We start from the raw sequence: 23,339 nt of genomic DNA, 5'->3' as shown, positions 1-23,339 counted from the left end.
GCTAATGGTGACTCAGTCCCCTCATCTAAACCATCAATGAAGATATTAAATAGAACTGGGCCCAGCACTGATCCCTGGGGTCACCACTGGTGAGCGGCCACCAATTGGATCAGCACCGTTCAGCACTGCTCTCTGGGGGCCTCCAGCAGTTCCTAACCCAGCGCAGAGTGCCCCCATCCAATCTGTGGGCTGACAGCTTTTTCAGGAGTATGCTATGGGAGACAGTGTCAAAGGCCTTGCTGCAGTCCAGGCAGACTCCATCCACAGCCTTCTCCTCATCCACCAGGGGGTCACCCAATCATAGAGATCAGGTTGGTCAGACAGAACCTGCCCTTCCTAACCCTGTGCTGTCCATCCTGTAGGTGCTGTGTGATTGCCCCCAGGATGATCTACTCCATAACCTTGCCAGGCACTGAGGTCAGGCTGACAGGCCTGGAGTTTCCTGGGTCTTTCTTCCGTCCTTTTTTCTGGATTGGGGTGACATTCACCAACTTCCAATCATCTGTGACCTCCCCAGTGAGCCAGGACTGTTGGTAAATGATGGAGAGCAGCTTGGTGAGCTCTTCTACCAGCTCCCTCATCATGCTGGGGTGGACCCTATCTGGTCCTCTCAGAGTAAATTTTGTAATTCAGCAAAATGAAGTTTGTCCTCTTCCTCATTTCATTACTGTTGCATAGACATCTTTTATGCCTTTTCAGAAACCTCCATTCAAGGAATTAGAATTTTTGTTCATGCTCACCTCGACATATAAACTGATAGCACTACCTGATCTGTCGTCATTACTGTTTATCTGTAGACAAAAAGAATGAGATGCACTGCTTCCAGTCTGTGTAATGCTCTTCTGTGACAGCTTGAGCAAATTTTTGAGAACAAATAGTGGGTCTGCTGGCACCAGGTGCATCTTGTGTATTCCCAACATCTTAAAAGTCAGCTGAAACAAGATGCCAAATGTTTTCAATCTGCTTGTCCCTTAAGAGGTACTTCAAATCATTCACTATGCTACTGGTGACAGCTTCTGGTTTTCTCAGTACATGCCATACTGTAATGATAGCTGTAATATAAATACTGATTTCCAGGCCTTGTCTTCACTGGAGACATAACAATCTCAACAACATTAAGCTTATTCATCACAGTGAAATCATTGTGCTTCATTTTTCCCAATGACTTGTCAAGCTGTTTGTCAGATTCTAAAGCATAGGGATCATTAGAGTATGTAATCTGTTCTAAACACATGCTCTCCAATGCTAAAAATAACATACATGTAATTTCAGTCTATACTATATAGATCACTATATGTATATGCACTATAATCTTGCTAGTAACTGGAGTGTCTTTGGGGCATTGAGTAATCTCTATCTAGATAACTTGAATTTTCTGATAAAAGCAAACAAAAAAAGTACAGGTTCATTTTGGTGTCATTACAGCTTTTAAAGTGTAAATGGTATCTGGTCAGGTTGAAAGAGGATTGTCAGGACCAAGGAAAAAAGCTGTTACAACATTATTCTGTTCTCTGAAAATACTCTGCTCAAAATGCAAACAGCATCTCATTCATACCTAACCCTTGCTTTGTTTTAAGCACCATTATTGCCCTCATATGAACCTTTCAGGATATCCTAGAAAATGCAGCATACATGTACCTTGGCTAGTTTTATATAGCCTTGTTTTCGTTTGGTCTGTAGAAATTCCTCTGATAAGCCCAAATAACTGAAAGAATTTTAGATGTTCGTCCTACCCTTCTTTGGTTAGAGGTAGGAGATTGCTCTTGTTCTTGCATTTTAAAATCTTTGCTAAATTAATCTTTACATTAGGAGTTATATCTATGCTAGGCTACTTTATACCTATAATAGGTATAATAGGTGAATGAGAAGAGACACCACCTTATGAGTCTCTGTGCTGTGGCAGATGCATTCTGTAAGCTGAACAACATTACTTTGTAAAAACATTCTCTCCCCTAAAAACTTTCACCTGCCAGTATTCACTTCTAACTGTGGAAAACTAAATAAATTAGCTGCCATTTCTAGTGTGTTGTGTAGCAAAACACTGAATGAGAGATGCTATAAAAGTGAATTAAATTATATTGAATTGGGAATTATATTTCATATTTATTTTAGCAGTGTTGATCTGCACTTTTTTTCTTTATTAAAAGAAATTTTCTTTTTAAAATATATAGTAGCTGATGTGAACACATTTCACCTTCTTGGTTGCACCAAGAATTTGCTGGTTTGCACATGAATACAGGTGATCAAGGCAGTGAAATATATTTAAGTCAGGAGAACAACCTCTTTCAGATTATAGAGAAGGCTTTTAGATTACTGGTCTTTATATGTATAATACCAGGCTGGAAGAAAATGGAGAGAAGCTAAAGCTATAGGAGCTTATCTTTGCTCATTTTTTTGCTTACTTTTCTCTATTGTTTACATATTTGCTTGTTAATGTTTTGCAGATGTGGTTTTTATATTTTTAAAAAAATATATAATTTATCATCTGTCATGAAAGTACAGTATGGGAAGAATGTGAATATACAGTAGCTCCAAGTCCTGGATAAGTATCTCACCTACTTTGGAGTAGCTCATGAGCAGCATGTCTGTGTTCCTGTAGGTCTCATGGCTGAAAGTTCCAAATGTCATTGTCTACCTGCTTATCCTAATTTCTACATTTTTCCTCCTGTCCAGTTGAGTAGGTTAAATAGATCTATGCTCATCTAACCAGATTCCAAGTAATCCCATTCTTTCTAAAGAAAAGTCAGGTTGTTGATTTTCTTTACCAACTCAGTAGTACAAAAGGCGTACAAGCGTTGGATGTTAGTGCTGTAAATCCATGTTTCATTTTCATCTTTAGTAACACAGTTATGTAGATGTGTGTCTGAACTTCACAAAATTTTTTTCCACTTGCTGGTAACTTGGTGATTGTCTGCATAGTACATTTAGGAATCCTTGAGTTCTACAAAAGGTCAGCATACTGCAGCTGCTTTTACTGAAAAGGGGATGCTACCCAGTGTGCACACAAGTTGATTGTTAAGCAGTTCCTTAAGTTTATGTGTTTGCATTTTCCTAGTTAATAATTTGTGCTCCTTGTCCTATTGAAAAATAGTATTGCAAATGAAAATTTCTCATAATTGACAAGTCTTAAATGAGTTAATGCCCTCTGCACATTTATTTTCCACTCTTGAGATGTTGACTCCACTCACTTCCTATAGTCATCTTCTCCATTTATATTTAAGATACCAAAGTGTGAAACTAAGTATCTTTTCATTGTAATTTTCTATGTTTAGTAATATGGGAGGAAAATCAAGGAAACTGCTCCTTTCACTTTTTTAAAAATATGTTGGGTTTTTTACAACTGATGTAGTTATTTCTATGCAAACCCCAGTAAAATCAGGTCTCTCTTTTGTTTGTATAGTTAATGTTTGTGGTAAGCTACTAGTGGCATTTAAAGAAATTTTATTTTGAGGTATCATCTTGAAATTAAGCACAGACCTTTAATTGTAAGGATGACTGAAGTCTTATGCAAGCATTTTAACAAGAAGAGTATGAGCTGCTCATTTATGGTTGCTTTTTTCTTTTCTGGAACACAACATTCCTCTGTGGTTTGTAATAAAATGTTTGCGAATGAGAAACTATTATTTCCAGTAGACGATGATGTTTCCCTATAAACAAAATTAAGTGCAAAACCAAAACAATTTGTGTAGTGAAAAGCAGTAAAATGGACTTTAAGGAGCTCTAGTTAAGATACCAGTGTCCCAAATACTAGTCATAATATTAAAACAGTTTGTCCACATTACACTGATTGCAGTACCCAGGGTTTTTTTATGGCTACATTGTCAGTGTTGTTGGAGGTAACCACTAAAGGTTAATTATGTGTATTCAATTCTGTTTCCTTAATGCTGTATTTTGTGCATCACAGAGCAGTGTAGGTTGTGCAGTTTGACCTCTGCCACTCAGGACAGACTGCCCTTAACACTCTCATCTGTCTGCTTTTCTGCTTGGTGCCTACAATATGTAGTTGTGATTACTTGGAGGAAAATGTCATCCAAGAGAATACTTAAGGAGGAATAAAACATTTCTAAAACATCTGTATATTTGATAAAGATTTGCTTCCAAATACCACAGTTGGCATTAAGTTTTCAGGCAGATAAATTAAGTAATGATAAAACTACCTTAAAACCATTTAAAAGCTAGATTCATTAGAGGTTTTTTTGCAAGCTCCATGTTTTGCTTCCCTTTCCCTGAATGATCAACACAGAATCACTTTTTCTTTGATTGTAAAATTTTTGGCTTGAAGGTAGCAAGGCTGAGAATTAGTCTGAGAGGTGAAGTAACATGGATTCATGCTTTCCATTGTAACTACAGTCTGCCAAAAGGAAATCTATTTTTCTACAGTTTTGGTTATATTCTTGAAAACAATTGATGGAAATTCTGTGTGCCCACAGCTTTTAGAACTTCAACTTGAATACACTGTTTTAATTTATAAAAAGCAAACTACAGTGTCTCATATATAGATAGTATAGATATATATAGTTTCATATTTTATGAAACAGTGTTAAGTGGTTTTAGATCTGTGTGGCTTTCTTTCAAGATCAAAGCACTTGGCATGAGCCAAAACCTGTTAAACTTTGTTTCTCTTTATGTTATAAATTAAAACTCTCTAGGGTGTTGTTTGGCATAAGTCTGATTTATTGCTTTACTTGGCCCTGTATCAGGATGGTTGTGGTTTTCCATTCCTGTTTCCAGTACAGTCTTCATTAGTTTTGATTTCAAATCCTTGCATAGCAGCTGCTCTTTATCCAGGTAGTAAAAACTTTATCTGGTAGGTCTTTGACACAGAGATACCAGGCTTTGGAGTTGCTTTTTTTTTTTTTTTTTTTTTTTTTTTTTTTTTTTTTTTTTTTTTTTTTCCCCAAGTTAAACTGAGATTTACGTGTGCATGCAAAATGATGCATTTGTGTATTAAAGTTTAGAACTTAAGTTTAGATGTTACAGTTGCTTTGTTTTAAGTGAAGACCTTTTCCAGATCAAATCAGTACAGGCAGAATCAGCAATTAGAACCATGGTCAGTTTCCTATGGATGAATCTTTGTTTATTGATGACAAAGTACAGGAGGAAAGGAAGACTGCACTACTTTTCTGTTTTGTATAGATTTCAACCCTGCCTATTAATGAAGTTAAATTTATGCCCAGCTTTAAAATGTGAAATCATTAGCTGATTTCCAATTTCAGCTGATTTAATCAATACCATTTTTAAATAGTGATTGTGAATGATTTTCTCCTCCTTCCAAAACTGGCAGATGTTGTAATAGGAAAAAGCTCTTTATTAGCTTTGAAAATAAAGAAAAAAAAATGATTAAGCTTTTATACATATATATGTGTGCATGTATGTCTATGTATGCACATATGTGCCTGTGCAAGTGAGAGGATCTGGAATAAGTTTGATTTTTTTTGTTGGTGTTAGTTTTATTGAAACTCTTAGACAAAATGTTTATCATAGATATTTATTTTTTAACTGAGAAATGAAAAAAAGTATACAGTTACCTGTAAGAAGGCTGGTTATCCTGGTATGTGAGTTGGTTTTATTTTTAATGTTAATAATCTTTGTTGTAATCCTGCCTTGCCCGTTGATCTGGTTATAAAAGAAGCAGCAAAGCTTACATTAGTTGCTTCACAGTGGAAATATAAGATATGAAGGTATAGCACAATCACTTTTCAGCACAAGTACATGAAAACAATTTTAGTACTAAATAAATTGAGTCATTTGATTTAGACTCAATCTCTCAGGGCAGTGGTTGTGGGTTTTATTATCTGGTTTTGTTATTAAGTGTAGTCATTAACAGTCTGTAGTTAGACATACTGTTTAATGCAGAGTCCACTGAATTCATTAGAAGAGTTCTGTTTTGGATTATGCCTTCAGCAGTGCTCATCCATTCAAACATCCCTTACAGTTTAATCTAAGTGCAGAAATGCTCATGTTTGGGGATTTGTGTCAACAAATCAATAGAGAGTCTTTAAAATAGGGGTACCATTCCTTGACCTGTTTTTAAAAAATATCTTTTACTGCTTATTTATGATATGGTGGTGCCCTAAGTTACAACTAAGAGCAGAATATTCCAAAGACAATTATGATAAAATTGGCTTCACTGTATTCTCAGTTTAAATGGTAAACAACATACAGGTGAATGATCATGGAGTAGGTGGGAAGAGAAGACAGATGAGAGAATTATTTCAGACAGGTGTTTATGCATAAATTAACCATGACAGATGTCCCAAAAGGACACATCAGGTAATAAGAGTTATGGTAATGAAAATATTTAATACGTTAGGATGCTAGTTTTATGACTTTTAAATGTAAAGTTCTTTCAAAGTATAAATGGACAAAATTGGAATGACTAAATAGGTCCCTATGGAATATGCAAATGAATGAGTGTTCATGAACTGAGAGTTAAAGGTCAGGATAGTAAAGCAAAACAAATTACGCAGTGAAAATGCTTCTTTTGATACATTTAAGAAAAAGAAGAAAATTACCACGGAAGAATTTTAGTGAAGTGGAGGCTGATTCAGAACTAGAGCACGAGAATGCAGACTTTCAGAATTACTTGTATATTACTGTTGTATATATTAAGCGGAAAACATTGCAGGTTTGGGATTTTACACAAAAATACTGAAACATAAATACAGACTAAATTATGTGAGTTACCTATATTCACAGTATACCTTTGCCTAAGAGAACAGAAAGTGAAAAGCAAGAAGAATTAGTTAAATTTCTGTTTTACTTTTAATAATGTATTGGTGTACAGTTCCAAAGTTTATAAAAAGTTCATTTGAAGAGTGCATTTTTATGGTACAGAAGGAAGGGGAAGATACCATTATGGGAATCAAACATGACTTATTAAAAAGGATACAAACTGTTATCAAATTTTTTTTCCCCAGTGTTTTTGTTCTCAAGGACACTATATAAATGGCCATTGCAATTTAAAATAAGATTAGTTCTTTTGTTGTACAAGTGATGGACTTTATAATAATTAACAAAATAGTCAAGTTTAGTGTGAGGATGTATTTGAATGACATATTCACCTGAGTAAATATTTGAATGACTGAGGACATTAATTAGTTATTGTACCTCTTTGACAGTATTTTCCCTTCATTGCTGAGAAAGAATAGCATTGCTCCTAGGTTTTATCACAGTTTTGTGCTTGTTGTTTCCATGGTAATTCTTTTTCTTGCACTGTGCTTCAAAGGAACTGGAGAATTCTGCAAGGATTTTTATTATTATTTATTTAATTGCACGAAAACCTGACTGAATATGCTTTTCTCTAAAACTTCTTCAATAGTTCTTTCAAATGTAAGTGCAAATGCAGTCTTTAAGTATTGAGGCATTATAATTTTATCTTCCTGCTTTTTTTAGCAATAGCCCAGATTTTAAGCTTATTTCATATTCACATGTTTTACAAAAATTGTCTACTTATACTGCAATATTCCTAAATTGCATTTTATGGTGTCAAAATAACTTAAAATTGTTGAAGACAATCTGCAAATTCTTGCAGTTCTCTCTAATAGTCTGATTTCCTTGCATATCAGACTAAGTGCAATACTGAACATACATGACAACTTAGAATTTACTACTTTTTTCTGCAGTTCCAAAAGTCTAATATTCTAATTACTTTTAAGAATGAGACTCAAACAAACAAGGTTTGAAAAATGTTATATTCCTAGTGCATCACAAACCTGAGAAGTTCTCCTGTGCTATTGCAAGAGCTTTCTTGAGCATTTACATTTTATATTTTCAAATAAGATTTTCAATTAAACAGTGTGGATGAGGGTCACTCCACTTGAAGAATAAATGGAATAATGAATAATCTTTATTGCATTCTTCTCCTTCAGGTAGGTGAGACACTGTGTGAGTTCAAGTGGGGATGGTTGGAATAGTAATTAACACTTCATCCTTCTGTAGAAGGAACACCTAAATTAAAGAACTGAAACTGAGATTTTTTTTGTCCCCAGAGGCTTAGTGGTGTGGTTTCATGATCCTCTGATGTTAATTTAAATGTCACTGCCAAAAAGGTAGTCTTGCCCCAAGCCAGGCTTGTCAGTCCTTTCTTTTCATCAGCAATAGCATCTGTGCAGCTTTGCAGTAGGTCTCATCAGCTTGCTCATCCATTTGAAAATTTTTTTGTTTTTTTTTTAGTTTTGCTTTTCTCTCTCTCTCCCTTTTTTTTTTCTTTTTTCTTTTTTTTTTTTTTTTTTTTTAAGGGAGTTAGGAGGATTATTTTGCAAGCAGATCACCGAGCTTATCTAATTCATTTTGCAGCCACAGAAATACTTGTGCTGGTGTAAAAGCAGTAACCAATAAACCTGGCATTGGCAGGAAAAACAAGGTTTGTTCCCCATGGAGCTGAACAGGTTCCTGACCCTCACTACCTGTCTGCTGGCAAATACTTAATTCTCCAAACTATATAATGCTATGGAGCACCTCCCTCCCCTACCCATAAATAAATGCAATAGAAGATACACTCTGAGTTTCTACTCTTCATTTTATTTGTTTTTCATTTTTGAATTTACTAGAACAGAAAATAAATAAACTTACTTAGAGGTAACAGAGACCTGAAAACGAAGACCATAGGAAATAAACCTTCCTCCTTATTCACGGTGAGATTATACGTTGCACTTTTTCTGCTTGTTTTGCTTGCCAGTTCAATCATTTCATGAACAGTCAGTTCTGGGTCTGAAAAGGAGCAATTGCCCTCTCCTACCAGAAGGTTCCTTCTGAAACAGAGTATAGCAGGCAGCCAGCTGCCTGCTCTCCCATTCAACCAAAGTGTTTCAGGAAAATGTTGTATGACAAACATGCATTTAAGTGAAAATTTCTACCATGTGTCACTGGGGAGGAACTGGCTCAAACGTCTCACAGCAGATACAGAGGCAATACCCATCAGAGGGTATTTTTGAATTCAAGTGGGCAGCATGGAAGTTGAAATATTTTTAAAAATTACAGATGCAGCAGAATGAATAAGCCTATAGGGACAAAAGTTTCAATTGGAAGCCTAAATTTACACATTTTGCAGCTATGCTTAGATACTACGTGTGCCCTGTACTCCAGTTTCTGTTGACAGACATTGGGAGATAAAAGGCAAGGAAATTGAGCATATGTTAGTGGGAGTCATTGTTAAAATTTAGTGAGGGCTATTCCAGAAATTCTAAGTTGTCCAGCTTCTTAGTATCATGGGTCAACTTTTCTGGTTTTGAATTCTGTTTTTTAATTAATTTAACAAATACTTGCTATTGCAATGCCTTTTTTATTTTTTTTTAATAGCCTGGTCTATAAGCATATAAAAACTACTGTAAGAAATTGTAAGTTTTTCTTATGTCTTTTAATTGCACGAAATTAATTTATTAAAATAGATATGGAATAAATCTATAGATGGGAGAGTTAATGGCAATATTTATAATTTACTTATTTTGCTATAGGTTTTTCTCCTTTCTTCTTATGATTAAGTCCAGCAGCACTGCATACAGTCAGGAAAACATACAATCACCATGTTTATCAGTATGTAACAAACTGTGTGGTAACATCTGCTTCTGAAGTTTATTTCTGATCATCCTGGCTCTAAACGCTTGCCTTGGCACAGGAAAAGGGGAAATCTAGACAGGAAACTGGAACAAAGGACCTTGGAGTGACCAAAAATAAAATTCCATCTGAATACGTGTCAGAGGAGGGAGTAGTTTGCTGTGTGTTTCTCTGCAGTTATAGATGTTTTGAATAAATTAGACTGTCTGACTTTTAAGTCAGATTGCACAGACTTTCTGTGCTGAGAATTTTTTTGCTGTCACGTTGTATCCCTGCCATTTGGATTAAACAGCCCTTTCGTTTAAAAGATGCTCGTGTAGGTTACCATACTTCCCATTTGTAAAAACTCCAAACGGGTGTATGGCAAAATCCAAATTCACTGAGGCCTGCTGCATGATCCCAGTCGAAGGCACTTGCAGGCTGTGGGAATCCCATTGAGGAGCAGCAGAATTGCTGTGCAGGTGGTGGGAAAAGATTAGTGCTTTGTGTGCACAAACAGGAAGCTGGGTTTCAAAAGCGGGAAGCGAGTCCTGAGCCGTGATAAACATAATTGCTGCTTCTCCTGGAGATGCTGAACTCCCACTTTGGGTAGTTACCATTAGGATGATGTTGGGCTGTGTGCTGAAAGAAAATGTGACAGAGCTGCTGTGTGCTTAAAGGTGGCTGCACACACAGCTCCTTGGCACATTAAAGACTGGATGGTTTACTCTCGAAGTACTGTATTTGTATTTTTGGTAATAGGGAACAAGCTAATGGAATTCCCTTGAAAGTACTCGCTATATAAGGACTTTATTGCTGTTGTTATATTGCAATAGGTTCTACCCCACTGATGTACACACAAGCCATTCTTATCTTATTGTGGTTCTAAAGGTATTATGTGTCTTTTTATTTGAAGAAATTGTATCTTGTGCTTTTATACGTGAGATGTTCCTATATTTAGATATTTTCATATTTATTCAGTGTAAAAATCTACAACTGATTTTGAGAATTCAGTTCTGTTCCACATCACTAAATAATGGCCATAATCCATTATTCCATTTCTTTACGGACCTTGGTCTAAGATAAATTTAACCAACACCTACTTCTATAAAAAAAAATAATTCAGTGCAGAACTGCAATTGGAAGAGATGTTGAGCAATGCTGAGGATATCTGTGAGTATTATCCTTTTTCTGTATCATCAAAAGAAATGTTAATAGACCAGGTAGATGTAAATTGTGATGAGCAGTCTGTTAAAGATGGAGTTCTGAACTGAGTTACTTGCTATTTGTTAAAGCATACACATAATTTGGTAGACTTTAACATGTTGGTTGCATATTTTCCTGTTGTTTTTTGTTTTGGTTTTTTGTGGCTTTTGTTTGGGTTTTTTTTTGTTGGTTGGGTATTTTGTTGGGTTTTTTTGAGGGGGGAAGGTATGAGCATATATGTCTGTACAGAGGTGTCTGTGTATTTGTGGTGTCTTGATTTCAGATGCAGTTTGGTAATCATCCTCATGGGAGTCAGTCCTCAATTAGTAGACACTTAATAAATTTGAAGAAATGCACAGGAAGTTAATTAATTGAGGACATTTTCACATTTGATGAAGCTGCAAAGAAAAGTATTAATAGCAGGAAAACCTGAATGTTGGAATCTTTAGTGAGAGAGTAAACATTCATTACGTTTATATTTTTTCTTCAATTTTACTTAAATTCGACGTCAATGAAATTCTAAAATTATTTCTAGTGTTGGAAAAATACTGATTCACTCACAGCAGAAGCTTTAAATGCTTTAAATTTATACATACATCCCTAAGTTTTAATCTCTGAAGAAAAAAGAGTAATTTGAAGATTGTTAGGCCTCTTAAATCATTTGTGCTGGTACTGTCAGATCTTGAGTACTTTAGAGCTCAAGTCTGGTCCTTGGTTCATGTGGATTTGGTTATGGTTGGTGGGACTTGGTATGCAATTCCTACTCTAAAGAAGAGGGTATGTTTTTATTGTGCTTACTATTATAATGGTTAGCATTAATTTTTACTTTACAAATGGCTACTAATGACTACAATTTCAGACAAGTGCAAGGAGTAGGATGAGTTACAGGTGGATTAATATTTTGCATTAAGACAGCTCAGTACTGTTAAAAGATGCTGGTTTAATTGTTCATGGCTGCTATGACTGACCATAAGTAACTTTCAGAAACATCTATGTTTGGTCTTATTTATCAGCACTGATTAGAAAATGGGAAAAGTGTAATAAACACACAGCCTTTCTTCTAATTGGCTAACATGAACAAAATTAATTGAATTGTATGCATATGTATTCCTCCTTTAAGAGTACTGGTGATACTGATTAAAAACATTCTTACAACTTAGGATGTTTATTTAACAAGGCCAATGAGCCTGCCTCAGCTGAGGTATTACTGCAAGCTCATTGCTAGTTAAACTCAAGTCATCTCTAAGTTACCTAATACAAATATATACCAGTGTAAAAAGTTCCAATATATGGAGTGTATCCTGGGAAAAGAACCCTGTAGGTCTCTCACTGAACTCTTACAGTTAAATGATCTTCTGAGATTACATAATGCATATCATTAAGACTTTGCACAGAGGATTTTCTTGGCATAGCTGCAGTGGTTAAGAATGTGATTTTCTTCATGCTCTTAACTACTGTTTTTATTTAGTTAAAGCTTTGCTTTGAGTGTTTGGCAAACTTACAGGTGTTTAGTTGTTTGTCACTAAAACCTCCAAGCTATATGATTTGTTACTATGTTTTAATATTCATCATCATCATCGGTTCTCAATTATTCTAAAAAATGTAATTACCAGCAACTTAGAAACTTAAAATGAAATGTCCTAGGCTATACAGTACAGTATATATTTTGAAGAGTTCCTTTGCTTTGTAATAGCCTTTTTATGGAGAGGAAAAAAACCCCAAACATATAGCTGTTGAGTGAGACCTATTTCTATTTCATTTATAATTTTAGGACCCGGAGCTTGAAATTTGGCAGATATCTATATATAGAAATTGTAGGTTTTGTTTTCCTTTTTAAAATTTCTCCATTTTAAGTCTTACCAAACCACTAAGCTAACTTGTGGTCATTGGATACAAGTTATTTTGGCTACAAAATTATTGGACTTTCCTGTGATCACACAGAATCACAGAGTAACTGAGTTGGGACAGAACATCAGTTTTTTACTTGAAGTTTGCTACTCAAAACAGGGTCAGCCAGAACGACACTATGCTGGGTTTTGAGTATATGCACACATGAATACTGCAAAATCTCTGAGGATCTAGTTCCTGGGTTCTATCACCTCTACACTGGAAAACCTATTAATATATTTAAATAGAATTCCCTATTTCAATTTTTGCTTATTGCCTCTTGTCCTTCCAGAGGATGCAACTGAAAAGTGTTTGGGTTCATCCTCCTTATATCCTCCTACTAGGTATTTGTACACTTTTACAAGATGTTGGTGAGGCTCTTTCTAATTCAGCTGAGGATGCCACTGTGCTTCGTTGCTTCAAGGCTGTGTTGCTGGCACAAATCAGTTTGCTCTCCAGACATGCAGGGTCTCTTCTCCTTTCCAGCCTGCAGACTCACAACCAGCACCAGTGCATAGAGTTATTCCTCTCCTGGTGCAGGACTTTGCACTGCATTTTGTTAAAGGTCATAAAATCTCTCCTCACTTCCCTGATAAAGATGGATACTGGCTCCTGTATTGATCTCTGGTTACCTATGCAGTGAGTTACTGCCCTCCAGCTCACTTAGATTATTCCAGTTAAGATGCTCAGACTGAAGACTCCCTGAACTGTAAAGACTGTTCTCTAGAAGCAGGAGGACAAACTTCACTTCAGACAACCTTTCTTTTTTTTTTCCCCCCAGCTATACCAGCTGTTGCAATGGCCAGAAATATTCCCTTGGCCTGCCTGTGTCCATAAACCATTATAGCTAGAGCAAAATATGGAGCTTCTGTTGGTGAACAAAATGTTTATAGAGCCTGCCAGGAGTCTATGGTTCTGGCCACAGAAGTAAGGATTGAGGAGATTCATTTTCCCTCTTCTGCCCTTAAAAACTTAATATTAGATCAAAGCAGTATGACAAGGAAGGGACTTTATTCAGATGAAGGGTTGTCTGGGGAAGGTGATGTTCAGAATGGGCTGGAGAGCTTGGGACAGTGCAGCTGGGGATGCAGGACTGCAGGATATGTAAAGAATCCTCCTAACTGGGAGCAGCAGGGGAAGTGCTCAGGACATGAGGACTGTGAATGGTGCTCTTCCCAAATTCCAGTGGTGAAACCCTAAGTCTCTACTGTGGCAGCAAAGGGAATGAAATCCATGGTCAAATCTTATGTTTCTTATATAATCACAGAATGGATAATTGTTTACTGTCGACTAGTAGGGGCTGTTTGAGCTGATTCTGTGAACCTGAAAAGAAAATAATAAATTATCTGGATTGTAACCCAGTTTAAGGTAAGATTTGACAAGAATAAAACAACTAGAACAGGAATTTGGAAAAAAACCCAAAAATGTACAGTCATGGGAACTAAGGCAGATTTGCATTCTTAACAAGGATTTAATACTATCTTATATTTGCTATACTGAAGTTTTTTCATTGAAATAACTTTAAGTCTATTTGGCTTACCATTCTAATGGGGGTACTTCATTAATGTAAGGGGTTGGCATCCTCTTAATAATAACCATATTGAAAGTTCAATAAATAACTTGAGTTTTCTCAGAAAAAATGGGTAAGAGAAATGAAAGTTATGTCTGGATAAAATGTACTAGCATTAAAAAACTATAAAGTACTGAATTTAACCAACTTCTTGTCCTCCATGAACATATTAAGCATTTAACAGCAAGAGTGAGCTTTTTTTCCATCCCTAAAGGATGTATTTTATATAGTTATGTACTTAATTATCCAGCAAATCCGACTTAGTTGGGTGGTGACCTGTTTATTGAATGAGGACACTGAAATATTAGAAAACTGTTTTTCATGTATTGTATTAATATGGTCTCAGTCCATTTATTTTTAATGACAGTTTAAAATTCCATTTTTAATATACTAATTTTGAAGTTGTTTCAATGTGTCATGAAAATAATTAAAACCATAAAAATTATATAAAATAACATTAATGAAGTATTTTTGTGCAAGGGTGGTTGCACTCTTGAATAAACTTAAAAACTTAGGCACTTAACTAATTTAATAAAGCATAAAACTATAAAAAACATTAGGAATCCAAATGTGACAACCTTACCAGGCTGCAGAAATGAAAAAAAAGTTGAGGATTCCTCTAGAATGCTAATGCAGGTGAAACAAAGTCACATGTTGTGTACAGCTAAAATTCTTAGCATAGCTGATTAGATGAGTTTTCTTTCAATCTCCCTCTGAATATGCATGACTAATGAGAGAAATTGCTTAGTATTAGAAAATTAATCGGTTGGTTGGGGAGTTTTTTGAGGTTCCTTTTGCAATATTACTTCTCAAAATGTTTAGTTTCATCACACCATTAGTCATTCTGCAGCATGACACCACACCAGTCTGATGCTTTCCTCTATTGAAAAATGGCTGATAAACTGGAGAAAGGGAAATGATAAAACAACTTCTGCTGAGATGACATGATTTTGCCAGCTGTTTTTTTAATGACTGACTTCAGTTGATGGCTGGAGCTGTAAGAGAAGGAATCCAGCTTTCACTGCTTTTCCACATGCTCATCAGAAAGAAAAGCAGCTTTTATACCTTGATATTGACCCGCAATAGCTTTTAAATTGTCTTGAGAATTGGACTTCTTTGGTTTTCCAGATACCTGTTCTGAAGAACTTAAGACTCACTGGTAGCTACTTCAGGTGGGGGTAGTATTTTCAGTGTAGTCCAATTAAGTTTTATATCTCAGGTAAACTTTGTCTACATTTATATTAAGTGGAGCTTTAAAGTGAATTACAAATTTCAGTTTTTGAATTAAAATCACAAATTTTGTGTTTTAAATTATTTTTTTTAAGTGCCTTTTATCTTAAAGATTCGATTCTTTTAAAACATATGGTGTTGATACTTTGGACTCTACCTGATAAGACTTTGAGAAGGTTAGAGTTTTCCTGTCTAATATTCGCTTCATTTTCATTTCATTTCTGTTGGAACAAGAACATCTCCCATCCATCGTCCTGGCTGATATATACAAACTATTTCCTAAGATAATAGGGTTTTTTGCTACCCCAAAAAACTGTCCCAAGTAGTACCAAAAATATGAAATGTAGTATGACTGGATTCCTTGCACAAGGTCCTCATGTGGACCGTGTTCCACCCATTGCACTCAAAAAACTCAAAAAGGAGCTAAATGATACTAGCTTTATAATTTTTGAGCAATTCTTATGTCTTTAGTTGGACATCTTTTTTGAGCAAAGTCTTTTGGCCATACCACTAGGTAGAGCCTGATTCTGACCACCTTTAAAGAAACTGGGAATAATTCTCTTAAATAATAAAACCAGTGCAGAAAAGACCTTTCCCAGACCCCTAGATGTTAAATCAGCAGTTACTGATAATTAATTCCCTGATGTGGAAAAGAGCTCTAGTTTATCTAGTAAGTTGGTTTCGACATATGTGAATAAAGTACTCTTGGCAAAAGTCATCATGTTTGAGTTCAAAATATATTTTTAGCATGCTGGTATGACTCACTCTGCTGTGTACCCCGATGCTGAGGCTTAAGGTTAGAATCAATTCAGAAGCCTGCTGTTTAAAACCTAAGTCTTATTAATCCAAAATTATTATGAGTGTGGTCTGTTTTCAAAAGCAATATAAAGGTTGTCAGCTCAGCTCCACTGAGACATCCAAAAATACAACTGATTGAAGTAGAACCATTTCTGTTAAAAGAAAACAAAACCCACGTCTCTGAGAGCAGTGAGAACATACAGTTTGCTGATCGTTAGCACTTTTTACTGTTTGTTTCTTTTCTGGAAAAAAATATAAAATCACTGCTCCTTTAAAGAGAAATAAATACCTTGGTCCATTCCAGGAAACTAGGGCATGTATGAGGTCTGTGTTTATTGTGAATCACTTGAGCATACTGCACTAATCAGATTGCATTTCTTTAATTTAGTGATGTGATTTAAAACTACCTGATTGGTTGAATGCCAATAGATGGAGAACAGTAGAATCATACTTCCATGAAAGTATGATACTTTCCATATGGATACTTTCCATACATGGAAGTACTTTCCATACTTCCACATTTTTAGGTGGCTTTAGCTACTGTGGTTTCCTTCACAGTAAAGCTGCTCAGATGCATTTTGGGGAGATCTAGAAGAATAGCAATTACCATTAATTGGGACAAATTACTCGTGAATATAGGCTATTAAATATCGTGTTTATGTATTATTTTAAAACTAGATACAGCTGTACAAATATGGCTGGTTTTGTTTAGTTTTGTTTTTTTTAATGAACGAATGGCTTTAAGTCACTGTTTATAATCTATAGGTAAGAACTGCCGTGAACAAAGGGCAACACAACAGGAAATGTAATCTGTAGTAGTTAGTTCACACCTGCTATCTGCTTTGAATAGGCTTGGAGATATTATCAGGCAGGGAAATGTATTCATTGTTCAGACCATTGAAACTTTATAGAATCTGACCTTTTAGAGTCTTTCTTTGTCAGGGCATGACTTAAATTCATCCTGCTTTGAAAAATATCTGTTGCTAGGGTCAAACTTCTACTCAGAGTATGAGTGTAATGGTAATCTGTATTCACACTTTTGAAGTGTAAAGATTTAGAGACATTTCTTTAAAATTCCAGTTTTGGATATATTTCTTAGTGTTAACAAATAAATTCAGATGCTTGGGTTAATGCTTTTCAATACTAAAATAAGAATAAAATAAATAGAAATTAAGAGGTAGCTGAGTAAAGAAGGATAGTGAGGTACACAGCAGCAAACTTTGAATAATCTTTTTAATTTAAGAATTTTTTGTAATAGTTTGCATTGTATCTATTATAACAAAGATAAAAGAATAGAAAATAAAAATTAAGAAAATTGAATGGGATTGTGGAGTAGTGGTTCTATAATTTACCTTTTGGGTCTGCTGACATATGGAGCTTTCGTGCCTCTATTTTTGCTCCCTACTTTCACAATGCAGTTTTATCTAATTTCGGATCTCTCCAAGTTGTCATTTGCTCAGGTTTTGTTATGAGACTTAGCATGTGTCAGACAGGCAATAATTTGGGTTTTGTATTCTTTTCCAGAATGTTCCAAAATCTGTGTACAAATGTGTCAAAGTCAAAGAATGCTCGTTATTTTGTTGGTGAGATGATCAATGTTTAAATGTATGTAAAGAGGGCTCTGACTAAGCTACTTTATTTAGTGAAAGAATAGAAAATTAACATTAATCATATTTAATATATACCTATCATAGGCTTTCTTTGTGCCTTCCTTCTAAATGTTTGAGACTAAGTATTGGTTAGGGAACAGCATATTGGATTAGGCAGACCACTAATTTTAACCACTATGGTAATTCTGATATTTCTAGCATTTACTCTGACTGTGCATCTATAGCATTTCTCTCACATAAGGCTCTGGCAGACATGTTGGCCAGGGATTAAAAATCAGACAGCTGAAGCTGTTACTGCCAACAGCCCAGGTGATGGACTTTTTATGCCCTTAAGACAGGAGCACCAAAAAATCAGTTCCTGAACTACCGCAGGTTTCAGCCCAGCATACTAAGTTAAACCAGTTCCAATTTTGGTTTATCCTGATAATGTCAGGCTGAAAACTGAAGGTTCAGAGTTCATTTATAATCTGACCAGATGCTGCTGTTTTGGGGGCAGCAGCATCTGTCAGAAGGGGGTTGTGTGCAACTGGGGTAATAACTGATTTAGCTCTTTGTCTGATTTTAGTCTCCTTCCACATGTCTGTCAAGACCTTCAAGATCTGCATCTACACACAGTGTTACTGGATTTTTGCATTTTATTATTTGTAAACTTGGCAATTTTCTGCAAAATGTAAAGCTCTTCTCAGTTTCCATTTTCATTCATTTCTCTACTTCAAGTAGTAAATACAGATTACCCCTTCCACAGTGTAATGGTGCCCTACTAATACCAATAGATAATGGTTGAACCTAATAAGGACAAAAAATATACTGTTTTTTGATAGCATAGAAGATCTGGTTTTTTGTATTTTGGTTTTGTATTGTTTGTTTTTAATGTAATCCTTTCTAACTTTAAGATTTAATCTCCTATTATAATAATCTAGTGAAATGCTTATTTAAAAATGTGTTTCTCTATTCTGTATTTCAGTAAAGCAGTTTGGTATTTTAATGTAGAAATGCTGGTCTTATGAGAGTATACCGTGTAGAGGTTAAAATAGATGAAATACTGTTAGTTGGTTTTGCAAATAAACTGACTAGCTGGATGTAATTTAATATTGACAAATACTGAATATTATAAACACAATATAAATGAGTAGCACTGAATCAGACTAAGACATCTTTGAAAGGAATCCTGGAGTAATAGCCAATGTATTTCTGGCAAGTATCCTTATGAAAAGACAGTTACCAAATGTGAAGGATTTAAAAAAGAAGGGTGACATAACCAAATCTGGTTAGATATTTAAAAATGTATTTTTGTAAGAATTATACTCAAATATTTGCTGTATTTCATAGGATAAGTCGTGAAGTATTTCAAAGAGAAAAAGAAAAATAAATACGCTAACAATCATTATTGTTGTTTTTAGTAATTACTCTTGGTCTGCTTGTAATGTACCAAAAACATAGTTGTCTTTCTTTAAAAAACAGGTATTGTTGAAACTGTCCACTGTTATTATAGAAAAGCAGTTTTGTAAAAATTATGGTTGTTGGAAAAAAAACAACAAAAAACAGCAAACCAACTTAAAACCAAACAACAAAAAAATCTTTGGTTAATGGGGTGTAGAAATATTGCTATCATGTAGAATGGGTATAAATTTACTGTAAGATTAGGTAAGTGGGTTTTGTTCCTGAACTATTAAATTACAAATCTTGGGCTTCGTGTGGGTGCCAGCTTCTCATGGCAAATTCAGAGATAACTGAGGATTGTCCATAACTGGTGGAATCAGATTGAATAGTTTTAATTTTTTTAAGTAATTTCATATGATTAGAAAAGGCAGAATATTGTAAACCAGCTTGCCTAATCCTTGATGATTAACTACATTCAGCATGATAACTCTTTCTCTGAGCCATTTTAATCACTGTTGTGAGGAAAACTGAATGCATCAGTTACTGTACAAATGTAACTGCTCTTAAAATCCTTTCCCTGGAGTCTGAGGCAATTGCAATAGCAGAACAGTTGTGTGGCATAAATTGATAGTAGGTTTTGCAGGTTTTTTAAGCAGTGTTTTTTATGGATTTTTTTTTAATTACTGGGTTTTTTAACAACTGCATATACATCATTCTCATACTGGCAAGGAAGCTCAATAGCTAACTTGATGCTAATACTAATACTACTCTAATGCATTTAGAGAAGTGTAACATACTATTGTTGTTGTCTTGAGAATGTTTACTATAATTTTATTTTTTTTAGTGATATTTAGTAAGTACTGATAACTTTATGATAATTTTTTTTAAAAAATGAAAATGTTGATTCCAAAGAAGTTATTAATTGTCTGCAACTACTTCCTAAATTTTCTAAAAGGGTATTTCAATAGGTAGGTGATGGGATCAATGTTATTGGTAGCCATTGTAAAAAGTTTTGTCTGAAATCATATGTTAGTATAGGTGACTTTCTTTCCACAACTCTTTCTATTTGTCTTTGTTAATCTCATCACATGTATGGTAATTCTAGAGAATTGATACACATTGATGTGTATCAATAAAGGGTACTATAAAGGGTAATTCATTGAATTCTGCTTTGTAAAGAGACATATTTTTAATGAAGAAAAAAAAAACAACAAAAAAACCAAAACTAAAACCAACCAGTTTTGTAGTCATTTTATTAGACTGATTTTAGTGAGTCTAAATTAATAGCAGGTTTTTTTGAAACCTGTGTTTATGCATTCAGCCATACAGCATGAGACATCTATGGCTGATCTCACCTGCTGCAATTGCCTGTTCCTTCTCACCTGCTGCTCTTGCCTGCTGTTACTTACTTGACTTTGAAAGGAGGCTAAGGTTGGTGGAACACAATTAAGGGAAACAAGTTTTGATTGATTGATATTCAGTTTGAGTCTTTAGTTAAAACATCACTTTACTTTGTGAAGTTTGGTCTTTATTTTGGAAGAGGCAGATGGAATTTTTGGCTATTAGGGACTGGTTGAGCTTTAATTTCCTTTTAGCATGAAGACTAAATTATTGAAATAAGGTACTTTCAATGAGAAGTTTTCCTTGTTTTTCTTCTGCTTTCATGTGTTTTTTTAATTATTTTCCTTCTGATAACAGCCTGTAGTTGCAGAGCAGTCATTAACTGTGGGTGGCAGTCATAAATCCATAGATTTATTGTCATAGATTTCTGTAGCCTGGCTGCCTGCTGGTACAATTACCATCTTAAAATCAAATGTGGAATTAGATAATTTGGAGAAGGTTTTTATAAAACCCAAGATTTTTAAGATCATCTTAGTATTTGTAACTCGCTTCTCTTAAAGTCAAGGAGCTGCGGTCTTTGAAAGCATCTGGTAATCTTCTTGTTTCAAACTGCATTTAAATTATACTTGAGAGGTTGTTCTGATAATGTAACAAAGCAATTCTTTTGATAGACTAGGTACTGCACTTGTGAAGTGTAAATCATGAAGGTTTCAACTGTAAATTACTTTCTTGTCATTACATCAGCTTATTGCAGTTATTAATAAATTGTCTATGAAAATACTGATAACATCTGTACTTCAGAATGCAGCAAACAGCTTTTTCTGTTTGTGTCATCCCAGACTAAAAAAGCTCTATTCATGGAAGGACTGAGGTGGGAAGCAGTTTTCACTCCTTTTGCCACACCCATAGCTCTGCAGCTTTTGTGTCTGGCAGTATATTTGCTTGGATCTTCTGGATGCTTTTCTTAACTGAGAGTGCCTCTAACTTGTGACATACTTCATTATGTTCTTGACTGCTGTCTTCACTATGTTCTTTTTTTTCTTTTCACAGAAATATAAAATGTGACTGAGTCAATGACATTATGGGCTGTCATTTAACAATGCTTTCTATCTGACTTAAGTTAAACTGAAATTCTGAATTGTATTTTAACTCCTCTCCCTATTACTTTTGCAACCACATCTGGATTTTTGTCTGTGTCAAAAGACCTTAAGTACCTAGTTTGGGATTGTCTGATCATAGAATCATAGAATTGGCTGGGTTGGAAGGGACCTCAGAGATCATCAAGTCCAACCCTTGAACCCCCGTTGTGGTTGCCAGACTATGGCACTGAGTGCCACATCCAGTCTCTTTTTAAATATCTCCAGGGACGGAGAATCCACTACTTCACTGGGCAGCCCATTCCAATGTCTGATCACTCTCTCCATAAAGAAATTCTTTCTAATATCCAACCTAAACTTCCCCTGGCACAACTTGAGACCGTGCCCTCTTGTCTTGCTGAGAGTTGCCTGGGAAAAGAGACCAACCCCCACCTGGCTACAACCTCCTTTCAGGGAGTTGTAGAGAGCGATGAGGTCTCTCCAGAGCTGCCTCTTCTCCAGGCTGAACAGCCCCAGCTCCCTCAGCCTCACCTCACAGGACTTGTGTTTGAGTCCCTTCACCAGCCTAGTTGCCCTCCTTTGGACCCGCTCCAGGACCTCGATATCCTTCCTGAACTGAGGGTCCAGAACTGGACACAGTACTCGAGGTGAGGCTTCACCAGCGCTGAGTACAGGGGCAATATATATATTATTGATATATGTGATATATTATGATATATGTGTATAACTGGTGTACAAAGCATGTTAATTGGTATTCTTACAAACCCTGCTCTTGGAAAAGAGTAAAAGACTGCCATGGGGAGTTCATGGTAACACAGACAGGAAAATTCTGCCTTGTATATCCTTTCTAAGAGTAAGTGGTTGAGTTCTGCACTAGTTGAATACCTGAGAGAGTGTATCATCCCATTCTTTACAGAAGAAGAAAAGAAATTTTAGTCCTAGTTATGAAATCACTGGTTTAGATTTTAAGACTCAGATTATTATCTTGAAGTAGCTGGCAGATGACTAAATCTGAATTTTATTTTAATATGATTTTAATAATTAATGTAGCAATCAATAGAGTATACTTTCACGGTGATGATTGATTGAAGTATCCTTTAATTGCAGCCTTTAATTAGAATTGATGGCTCACCACCCTAGCTCTTGTCTATTATATTAATAATTACAAAATTGATTTACTTCCATATTAATTTTGACCCACTGGATAGCTGTGTGGCTCAGTTCACATCCTTGCAAATGAAGGTGATTTGTTGACTGACACTAAGGTATTATCTCTTTTTTATACCTGTGTTAAAGGTATGTGTGTAAGCTGTACTTTTTGGTGTCATTTTCTGTAATCATGTTCCCTCCAATTATTTGTTTTCGGCACAGTAAAGGAACAGTGGCAGTTATTGGGCTGTTTTGCTTCTATATTTGCCAGTTATGCTAAATACTTGTTAGTCAAAGACAGTGGCATTGGAGCTTTGTAGTGATAGTTGAAAAAATACCTGGTGGTTTATATGAAAAGATTTAAGATATTAACATTATCAATTATGGCTTTTGTTTGTTTGTTTGCTTTCTCTTGTTAGGTCTTTCATATTAGACTCAATGGATTTTAGTCAGCAGTTCATTTTTTTTACTTACAAAATACTTTGAGAAGTGTGTTATATGTCCATACATATTTATATACAATATCCTCCTTTCCCA

General features: G+C 35.2%; 1 protein-coding gene across 5 annotated transcripts in view; it reads left to right on the top strand.

Moving 5' to 3' along the window:
* NOVA1 (NOVA alternative splicing regulator 1) overlaps positions 1-23,339 on the top strand; it is a 144,761-nt gene that overhangs the window by 71,316 nt on the left and 50,106 nt on the right. The window lies entirely within an intron of this gene.

Source organism: Calypte anna, chromosome 5A (genome assembly GCF_003957555.1).
Source record: "Calypte anna isolate BGI_N300 chromosome 5A, bCalAnn1_v1.p, whole genome shotgun sequence".
In the NCBI taxonomy this organism is placed as follows: Eukaryota; Metazoa; Chordata; class Aves; order Apodiformes; family Trochilidae; genus Calypte; species Calypte anna.
This window is presented reverse-complemented; position numbering and strand designations above follow the sequence as displayed.